The sequence below is a fragment of the Chinchilla lanigera genome, unplaced genomic scaffold (genome assembly GCF_000276665.1).
Source record: "Chinchilla lanigera isolate Chin_1 unplaced genomic scaffold, ChiLan1.0 scaffold00101, whole genome shotgun sequence".
Classification (NCBI taxonomy): Eukaryota; Metazoa; Chordata; class Mammalia; order Rodentia; family Chinchillidae; genus Chinchilla; species Chinchilla lanigera.
The window spans coordinates 7,342,358-7,354,112 of NW_004955502.1; the positions used below are offsets into that span (position 1 = coordinate 7,342,358).

Genomic DNA, 11,755 nt, shown 5'->3' on the forward strand with positions numbered 1-11,755 from the left:
TTTTTCTCCGGCACCGGAAATCGAACTCATGACCTTGCACTTGCCAGGCAGGCACTGTGCCGCTGAGCTAAATCCCCAGCCCCATCAATTCATAATTTCTAACATCTCCCTCTGCCTACTTTTGAAAGCACTGTACATGCTTTCTCTCATGTTTTTACGTCTTAGTCTTTCTCACTCCCTAAAGCACTCAGATACAGGCTCTGAAAATCACATCTGCAGTGTTCTTCAGTCTCCGGGAGTTTAATTCAACTGAATCTTGAGACTGAATTCATTTGTATGAGCTACTTGTTTCCTATTATAAAAGAAATAAAGATATAGTTCTCATTACTACTTCGTCAGCTTTGAGCAGGACATGATAGAAGCAAACTTGTAATTCAATAGTATTCTTTCTGTGTGCATCACATGTTTGTCCTAAGCAGTGGGCCTTGTTCTTCTGCTTTAACAAAACTTGTTTTCTTTAAAACAAGTCTTTCCACACTCTGAACTTTTGTCTTCCAATAGTTAGATTTTAATCCATAGTACTCACTATGGTTCACCCTCAACAAAAAATTTTCAGAGATGATTCCTCCTCAAAAAGTTGCATAGAGAAGGGAGCTGTGACTTGCCGGTAGACGAGGAACCGTGATGGAGAGACTCAGAGATCACTAAAGAATCCATTTGAAAGAAAATACTGTAATCAAACAAAACACATGCATAGCGGTTAAAAAGAGGGGTTGTGGTCCAGCAGGGCTGGTCCACTGGGCCTGGCCCTCACTGACCCCAAAACAGCCATTTTGAGAGTCTCCCACACAGCTGGAGGGGTCCATGCAGCATGGCAGACTGCAGTGTCACAGGATAGAATGGGGCATATGAGCCCCTTTGTGCCATGGTCCTCTCTCCAAACACCGAGCAGGCTGCAGCCTGGCAGCACTTCCACTGGCATATACAGGGATGAGAGGTTGGGGCAGGAGAGGTTCCTCCCCACCTGACCCACCTCAGTCTCTGAGAGGATGAACAAGTGAATGCTGCCTGTCTCTGGAGTCATTAACACTGAACCCTGAACATGCCCCAGTCTCTGCTCAGTGAGTGCCCCAAGTTTATTCCACGCCAACTAGGACCTTCACCTGGCACACAGCGCTAATGCTGGTCTGGTTTGAGTCCACACCCAGCACTCCAGGCTCCCTTGAGACCACATCCAGCTCCGTGGTCCTGCACCACTCATGGACCAGCTGCAAACTCTGCCTGATATCTATCACCAGTCCTGGAGAACCTGGCTTTCCACAGGGAGCTCCAATCTTGTGGGAGGCTCTGCCTGATGCCCCTGACCTGCATGAGCACCCACTGAGCACCAGGTGCACTGACCCCACACTGGGCACAGTGGAGTCTACACCCTACAGATGAGGCTAGTCCTCTGCCTGGTTAGCAGCAAGGGCTAAAGATCTGTTGACTTGTCCTGTGGTCTCAACTCTATCAGACACAACCACACACCCTATGCCCTCACTCAGGTGGCCAGAATCTCCCCATTAGTCCTGGGCACATCTGGGTCCTCTCTGGGTGCCCCAAGGCAACACAAGCTTCTACCTGGTCTCCACAGCTGGGCCCACAGACACTGGAAAACATATCAGGTACACAGCATTCATCTCCACCCAGCAGGAATCCACACCAGGAGCCTCAGAATCCAATGTCCCAACCTTTTCTGGGCCAATGCTCCAGCTTGGACAGTTGCAATCAAAAAGAATTTACGGAGAAGGGTCCCCTTGAACTGAGACACCTCCACATAAACCCAAACAGTAAAGAGGGGCACAGAGGAATATGACTTGTAAGATTAAAGACTGCAGGTCCTAGAAGAAAACACTCTTCTGGAAATAATCTATTGTGAAAGGGGATAAAATGGCTCTACTGAGTAGATATTTATTGTATATAATTATCTGATGTATCAAGAGTTTTTTTATAACTACTGATCTTTTATCTATGGTTGAAAGTAGTGAAGTGTTAGTTATTATAGTTTATCATTATACAGTTTGTGCTTGATGCTATTGTTATTGCTGATTATACTGCTTTAACCAAGGTGACACAGTTGTTGCCATCAAATGTTTTTCCTTGTATGTCAACACCTAGATTGTCTGGGAGTCAGAAACAATACTATAGCCCATTACCAAAGAACTGGGTAGTAGGCCAAATAGGCTGCAGTCTTTCATCCATAATCAACAGAAGTGGTAGGATTCTGCAATAGACCCAAAGGCCAATAACTAGTTATGCCTAGAAGACGTCCCTGAAAAGTAGTTTTTACACCTAAAGAGGTCTTGATACTAGCAATAAAGCTACCCACCATACGTGATTTACAACCTAAAAGAAAAGGAAAGAAAGAAATGAAAAAGGAGAAAACATAGAAGCAAAATGCCCCTCAAGCTCCTAACACCCCACAAAGCAAATCAGGGGGCTATTGAGGAAGAATCAAAAGCTACACAGCCAAAATTTCTGAAATAGTAACAGCAAAGTAACAAAACAAATAAGACTCTTGGCAAATTTACATCATATATAATTGCACAGCTAATTAAAGATTTGATAACTGTCATAAAAAAATGTTTAGTGAATCTAGAGTAAATATAGAAAGAAAAATAGAGGTGCTAAGGAAAGACATGGAACCATAAATACAAAATAACTGGATTCCATTAGTCTCAAACAGAAATTCAGGAGTTGTATAGAAAGTCTCTGACTTACAAATGAGTTTTGTACCAGAATTGTTCATAAATCAGATTCATCCATTAGCTGACAAAATCAGTCTCATAGTGTACACTTGTGAAAGTTCACAACTTGAATGTTCTTAAGTTAGGGACATAGTGTCTATGCAGCAGAATAAACCAACATGAGGACCTACAAGACAGGGTTGTGATTGGTGATCAACAAATAAATTTTCTTGAAAATAGCAAGGGATCATAAAAAATCAATTCAGCAGGTGTGTGAGGAGGCAAATAAGCCTAATCTAAGATTAACAGAAATCAATGAAAATCAGAAGATAGCACAAAAAGCATTAAAAAACTTGTTTAAGATGTAAGAGCTGAAAACTTTCCAAGCATGGAAAAAGAACTTGATAAACACATAAATGAGCCATATAGAATTCTGAGTAGGAATGATCAGAAAAAAAAAAACAACACACCTTTGCATGTACTTTTCATGATTCCACAAATTCAACATAAGAACAGAATGCTGAAATCTGTTAGAGAGAAATAAATGACCTACAAATGACCAGCAGAATTACAGCAGACTTCTCAATACAAACCCTCAAAGAGAACTTGGAGGGAAGTGTTTCAAGCCCTAACAGAAAACAACCCAGATTTATGTTCCCCACAAAATTATCTTTAAAAAATGATGGAGAAATAAGATACTTCTGTGGTAAATAACACCCAAAGAAACTCATAACCACCAAACTAGCACTGCAAAAATTCTCAAGAATGTCCTAGAGAAACACAACAAATATTATAATTCCAAAAATTCCAATAGAATGAATCTACCAGGCAAGGCAAGCAATTAAACAAAGGGAAAGAAAGGAAACCAATCACAGGAAAATAAAATAATGACAAGGATCAGTCAATAAGTCGGTTATAATCATCAATGTGAACAGTCTCAGTTCAACAATCAAAAGAAAAAGATTGGCAGAACAGATCAAGAAATAAGATGAAGAAACAAGATATGCTGCATATCTTGAAATAAGAAACACATTTAATTTAAAAAAAAATTCACTGGCTGAAAGTCAAAGAATGGAAAATAAAACTCCATGCAAAAGGAACCTAGAAAAAAAAAAACAGAAGTTGCTATTCTAACCACAGACAAAGTGGGTTTCAAGCCAGTACTGATCAGAAGGGACAAAGAAAGTCATTACATGCTAATTAATGAAACAACTCAACGGGAAAAGAGCAACAGAGAATATATACACACTAAATACTGGTGCAACCAACTACATAAAACAAACCCCAATGGATTTGAAAAAGCAGATAAGTATTAATACAGTTATAAGAGACCTCAATATTGTACTGTCATAAATGGACAGATCACCTAGACAAAAATTCAATCAATAGCAGAATTGAGCCAAACCTTTGAACAAATGGACTTAATAGATATCTACAGTGTTCCACCAACAACACAATACACATTCTCAGCACACATGGGGCTTTCTCTGAAACAACACATTCTAGCTCATAGAGCATGCTTAACTAAATGCAGAATTGAAATTATCCCATGCATATTATTGGACCATAGTACAATGAAATTAGAAATCAATAGCAAAAGAAACCATGGAAACTATGTAAACATATGGAATTAAATAATACACTGTTGAATAACCACATGAAATTAAAAAGGAAAAAAAAAGAAATTGAAGAGGAAATTAAGACAGTTTCTTCGACTAAATAATAATGCCAGTGCAACATACTGGAACTTATGTAATGCAATGAAAGCATTCCTACTAGGGCAGTTGGTAGTGGTGAATTCCTACATCAGAAAAACATAGTGAGCTCAAATAAATAACCTAAATATGAACCTCAAGGTTCTAGAAAAACAAGAACAATCTAAACCAAATGCTAGTACAAGGAAGAAAATTGTAAAGATGGAGCAGAAATTAATGCAATTGAGACTAAAAAAAAATTATAAAGAATCAATGAATTGAAGAGCTGGTTCTTTAAATGATTAAATATAATAGACAAACCCATAGCCACTGTTATGGCTTATCGGGATGTCCCCTGAAAGTTTCATGCAGTCATAGTTGGGGGTTTTCACAGCAGGCTGGATCTAGAGTGTGTGATGCTGGGATCAAGAGTGTGATTTCTTAATTAGCCCACTGATTGGATTGGCATAGTTCTGGTGTGGATGCCAGCAAGGCCCACTCTGGATATGAGTGCTGCATCCTCTAAGGGTATGTAGTCTGGACAGAATATTAGGGACAGAAGGAGGGCTGCTGTAATCACTTGCTGCTGCTTTTCACTACTTTTTTGCTTTGCTAACTTCTGCCCACCAGGAACTATTTCTCCTCTGTGATGCCTCTCTGCCATACCACCCCACCTTGAAAGGACCCAACTACAAACTGAAATCTCTATAAACTATAAGCTACAATAAACTTTTCTTTCTTTAACTTCCTATCTTGTTGTCTCAGCAACAAGATAAAAGTAAGTAAGACAACCAACCTTAACAAAACAAGGAAAGAAAAGACCCAAATTCATGCAATTAAGAATGAAAAGGGCAAAATCACAATGGATCCTGCAGAAATCCAGAAGATCATTGGTACCTCGTTTGTGAATGTATATTTTAATAAAATGGAAAATTCAGAAGAAATGAATAGATTCCTAGATACATAATAATTACCAAAGCTGAATGAATAAAACACAAAAATTCTAAATTATCCAACAACAGTCAAAGAAAGTGATGAATTAATTAAGAAACTACCAACTAAAAAAAGCCCTGGCCCTGAGAGATTCACTGCTGAATTCTGTAAGAACTTTAGAGCAGATCTAAACTCTTTAAAGAAAATGAAAGGAAACAATATTCCCAAAGTCATTCCTTGAAGCAAACATTACCCTGATATCAAAACCAGAAAAGAACCCAATCAAAAAACAGAGCTGCAGGTCAATCTCTCCAATGAACACAGATAAAGAAATCCTCAGCAATATACTGACAAAATGCAGCAAATCATCAAAAAGATTATGTATCATGATCAAATAGGATTCATCCCAGGGATGCAGGGGTGGTTCAACATATGCAAAATAGATTTGAAAATAACCCAATCAGTAAATGTAAATACCTATATTAACAGAATTAAAAACAAAAACCACATGATCATCTCAATAGATGCAGATAAAGTCCAACATCCATTCATGATAAAAACCCCAAATAAAATTGGAATAGGTCTTTATCTCAATTTGATAAAAGCCATATATAAAAAAATCAACACCAATATCATACTAAATGAAGAAAAACTGAAAGCTTTTACTCTAAAATCAGGAGCAAGACAAGATACCCACTATCACCACTCCTGTCCAATACAGTGCTGGAAACAATAGAAATAGCAATTATACAACAGAAAGAAATAAAAAGTATAGATAGCAAACAAGAATTTAAATTATCATTATTTGCTGATGGCATGATCTCTACATAGAAGACCCCAGAACCACCAACAAAATACTCCTATAATTGATAATAAAATTTGGTAGCATAGCAGCATACAAAGTCAACACTCAAAAATCAACAGGGTTCCTGTCACCTGTCACAAATTCATTGAGAGAGAAATTAGGGAAACAACTCCTTCACAACAGCATTAAGAAAAATGAAATATTTAGGAATTAACCTAACTAAGGAAGTGGAAGACTTCTACAATGAAAACTCTAAACCTGAAATCATTTTAAATTGTACTTCTCAACCAGAGATTTCATAGTTTCACCATAAATCTCTTCTCTCCAGAAACTGAAAAAATAATCATACAAAATATATTTAAAGGACTTCTGAGAAGACGGCAGAGTGGTGAGCAGCAGAGAAATAGCCTCACCAAGATTTGGAGCCCAGATGCTGGAAAATAGCCCCATCGGAAAGAGATAAAGGAAGGCAGCAGGTCCCCAGGATATAGCAAGGATCTGAAGTAAGAATTGGAGTCCACAGGAGGAGCAAAGAGAGGGACCTCAGTGCAGAAGAGGGAGACAACAAGCAGTGCTTTCTTCCTGAGCCCTAATGGCAGGTTCATGGCATGGAAAGAGTGGCTCAAAACCACAGAGGCACAGTGACTACTAGGGACCCCAGAAGCCACCATGGAGAAATGCACCAGTGGAACAGAGCAGTGGACGCTGCGACCTGTAGAGGCTGGTGAATGAAACTAGTCTGGTTCGGGTGTTCCTGTTGCCATTTTGGAAAAGGGCCCACTGAACTCAGGATTTAGAGCAGCCATGAACTGGCTCCAGGAAGTGGCTGCCAGTGTCAGAGTGAGCTACTGCCATGGGAGATATGCAGGGTCAGGAAGCCAGGTTCCTAGCTGGATACAAAGTCAACACTCAAAACTCAATAGCATTCCTATACACAAATAACAAACTCACCGAGAGAGCAATTAGGGAAATCATGCTTTCACAATAGTATCATGAAAAAAAAAGAGAAATACTTAGGAATCAATCTAACAAAGGAATTAAAAGACCTTTACATTGAAAACTACAGTACTCTGAAAAAGGAGATTGAAGAGGATACCAGAAAATGGAAAGATACCCCTTGTTCCTGGGGAGAAAGAACCAACACAATGAAAATGGCCACACTTTCAAAATGGCTATACAGATTTCATGCAATCTTGATCAAAATACCAATAGCGTACTGTTATGGTTTGTGTGTGGATGTCTCCACAAGTCTTCATGCAGTCATGGGGTGGGCTTCTAGATTTATGATTGATTTATGGTCCAATGTTGGGATTATGGGTGTGAGTGCTACACCTGCCCTGGGGTGGATAGTTTACATACAATGTGAGGGAGGTAAAGAGGCAGCTTGCTGCCACTTCTCTATTTTGCTCTTGTTGCTGTTTCTGCCTTCTGCCACCATGAACTGTAACCCTCTGCCATGTGGCATTCTGCCTTCAAGCCAGCTGAGTATGGACTGAAATCTCTACAAACTGTGAGCTAAATAAACCTTTCCTTCCTTAATTCTGTCTCAGCAATGAGAAAAAAAATAACCAAGACACACATCTCATTAGAGAGAACAATCCTAAGATTTATTTGGAACCAGAAGAGACCTAGAATACATGAGCAATTATGGGCAGCAAAGGCAAGGCAGGGGGCATCACAATCCCTGACTTAAAATTAGACTACAGAGCTACCATGATGAAAACAGCATGGTTCGGGGGGGGAAAAACAGACCAAAGGATCAATGGAACAGGTTCAAACATGTAGAAACAATTCCAGACATACTCAGACATACCTTATCTTTGAGAAAGGGGTCAAATATCTTCACTGGAAGGAAGATAGCCTCTTGAATAAATAGTGCTGAAACAACTGGCTTTCCACATGCCAAAAATTAAACTAAACTTGTATCTCTCACCATGCACTAAACTAAAATCAAAATGGATCAAAGATCTAAATATTAAAACAGAAACACTAAATCTGCTGGAAGACAGAATAGGCAGAACTCTTGAAGATATAGGTGTAGGGAAAGTGTTTATGAACAAAATGCCAATCACACAAGAAATATTACAAAGAATCAACTGAGATCTCATCTTATTAAAAAGCTTTTGCACAGCAAAACGAACCTCCAACAGAGTGAAGAGACAACTCACAGTACAGGAAAAATTTTGCTAGCTGTTCCTCAGACAGAGGACTAATATCTAGAATATATAAAGAACTCAAAAAACTCAGTCCCTCCAAATTTAAGGACCCAATCCAAAATGGACCCCTGAAATGAATAGATACTTGTCAGATGACAAAGTACAAACAGTAAAAAAAAAAAAAAAAAATTAACAACGCTGAACATTTTTGTCATTCAGGAAATACAAATTAAAACAACGAGATTCCATCTCACTCCTGAAAAAATGGCTACCATAAGATCAACCAATAACAAATGCTGGCAGGGCTGTTGGGACAAAGGAACCCTTCCCTACTGTTGGAGTGTACAGTGGTGCAACCACTGTGGAAATCAGTGTAGTGATTCCTCAAAAATGAAAAATAGAGGTTCCTCAAAAACTAGAAGTAGAGGTTCCTTTTGACCCAGCTATTCCCCTTCTTGGTACCTTCCTGAAAGAATTAAAAGCATCAAACCACAGCAATATATGTTCATCCATGTTTAGAGCAGCACAGTTTTTAATAGCTAAATCTTGGAAACAACCCAAATGACCATCAACTGATGAGTGGATTTAAAAAGATTTTTTTTTAATTTTAAGACTTTTTTTTAAACAGCCATAAAAAAAAGATAAAATTGAGACATTTATAGCTAAATGGATGGATCTTAGACCATACTTTTAAGTGAAATGAGTTGGACATACATGTGTAAATACTGCAACATCTCTCCGGTGTGAGAAACTGAAAGTGTAAGTAAGAACTGAGATATAAAATAGATATTGTGAAATAGGAAGAAATTGTTCAAAAGGAAAAGGGAACTAGGGAGGAGGGAAGGAAGGAATGGAAAAAATGAGAAAAGCAGGATAAAATGGAAAAGAAAGGGCTTTGCAAATAAGGAGGGGAAGAGGGGTTGTGGAGAGGGGAGGTGAATAGGGGAAAGAGGAGGAAACAGGACATATCATGTGCAGGTGCAGATTGTGTATCTCTAAAATATAGCCATAAAATTAATTTCTAAAAAGCTGGGAAAAATATATTTATAACAATATATAATCAAGTCTTTGGATTATTATTAAAAATTAGGAGTATTTCAGTGAGCAACAATATACTTTACAAGCAATTCATTCTTTAAATACTAGGAATTTTTCATGTCTCTGACATTCAGAAATAGATGTAACAGGGGACATAATTTTGGTGGGGGATGAGAATAAAGGTTTACCAAGCTAAAAGCACTTTTGGCATATGAGAGCCTTAAAAGTACGGCTTTAGACTTCTCATATTTCAGAACGGAAAAACACCTCAGAAACCATTCCATTTAATTCTTGAGATGAAGCAACTGAAACCTGGAGGTTAAGAGAGTTTTACAAAGTCACAGTAGGACAAGAACAGAGCTGACCTGCTGGTTTGACCTCCATTATTCTGTCCTAATTAGCTCTCTTGTTAGAAACAACACAGAACAGGTAAGTGAGGCAAAAGCAGGGCTTCTGAATTTGAGTTTCCGAAGGATGAAAAAGCAGAAAAACTTTCAGAGTACCCAGTACCAGAGTAAGACACGGCAGGGAAAGATGAAGAGACACAGACCTACCAAATCCCATGAGTAAAAGGAAGGCAATGTTGAATCAATTCTTACTTTTGAAAATGGTTTATTAAGGAACAATATTATTTTGTCAATTGGAAATTACATACATACATAGATACACACACATATACTTGAGGGAAAACTGAAGGTCAAGGGAATTTGACTGCCAGTCTCTTACAGGAAAACCTACCAAAAGAAAGTCTATTCAGACTTCTCACAGTTCTATTATACTGAACTCTATGATATGCAAACCATTCCCCAAAATCTTTATAAATTCCTAAAAGAGGTGCTATGTCTTAATAGCCTCCTTATTTTTTTTTAAATTCATTCATTCTGTGCCAATCTGGTGTTAAAAACAAAGTTGGATTTTTCATGTATTAAATGTACACCCTGTAGTTTATTGAAGTTCTTCTAATAATTGTGCATATGCAGTTACACTTCCTGATCTTCTCATATAGATTAATTTCCACTTAATGATTATAGATTTTTAATTACAATTCAGAATATTTGCTCTATGATCATTCTGTTGGTGATAGCTATGATTAATCTTTGCATCCTTGACCAGAAGAGGGACAATACCAGAGTCTGTCTTATTAAGGGTTAATACAGAATTGATGCCTTTACCTTGAGCCCCTATTTGGAGCCAGTACAGGCCCAGTAAAAAACAGTACAGGTGGATAGTCACTATTAGAATCTACACGTTGGGAATCGCTACTGAAGCTGCTAACAAAAAACTGCTGACATTAAATTAATAAATCTCACAGATGGTGTGGGAAGCAGCATCTCTGAGATACTTCTAGGATTTTCCAAGGTCAAAACTGTTTTAGAATTTAGAATAGTAAGATATTATTTGCTATTTTCATTCATATTGTGTCATGAATTTACAGTGTAGTGTTATGATATGTGTACAGTAGAGGTTACAGGACATGTGGAATCATGTAGTAAAAAACAACATTTAGGCCATCACTATAATGCAAGAACCAGTATTTTCCAAATGATCAATGCATGATGCTACAAAATCATGCACAGGTAAAATATCCACTCAAAGCTAACAGAAAACCAATCTACTAGATTTTAATGTAACTAAATACAAAAAGTTTATCAGTATAGTTTTAGATTCCACTTTATAACTGTTAAGGAATATCACTAAATTTTAGCGTACGCAGTATCAAACAATATCTAAATATCTGAAAAGATTACTAAAACATTCCTTTATTTTCTAACTACACTATAGACATCTCTGCCCACCACAACATATTGCAACAGATTGGATACAGAGGCAGATGAGGACACCGCTTTTCTCTATTAACCCACATGCTAAGGAAATTTACATATATCTATGTGGGGTATGTGTATATACATAGAGGGAGGGAGGGAGGAACATGCCACTCTAGTCCTTATTTATTTTTGGTTTGAGAAATACAGGTATTTTTATTAAAATATTGTATAATATGTAGTTATAATCTGTATTAAAAGATTCTATACTATGTAAGTAAATTAAATATATTAAAATTTCTCGATTTTAATTTTTAATGTGGTAAACATCAAATATAGGGGGTCCTCAGTAATTTTTAAGGACATAAATAGATCTTAGAGGCAAAAGTCTGAAAACCGCTGCAGTAAAAGTTTTTTGCTTAAAAAGTTAGGTTGTGGATATGCCGCAGTTTTACTTAAGTGTTAAATACTGAATTAGCAACATGTGAAGTATTAATATAAAAATATATTCAAATGACACTGATGTGACAACTCTTCAATAAATCTGGTGAAGTGTGCTAGCACATAGTAGAGGGTAACTACAGCTAACAGTAATATAATATTCCTTTCCAAAAGTTAGGATAAATGCCTCTGAAAATTTTCACCACAAAGAAATATTTGCGGAGATTAATGTAATTAACCTGATTTAAACATACACAAT

General features: G+C 37.5%; 1 protein-coding gene across 1 annotated transcript in view; it reads right to left on the reverse strand.

Moving 5' to 3' along the window:
- Lca5 (Leber congenital amaurosis 5) overlaps positions 1 to 11,755 on the reverse strand; it is a 47,992-nt gene that overhangs the window by 16,708 nt on the left and 19,529 nt on the right. The window lies entirely within an intron of this gene.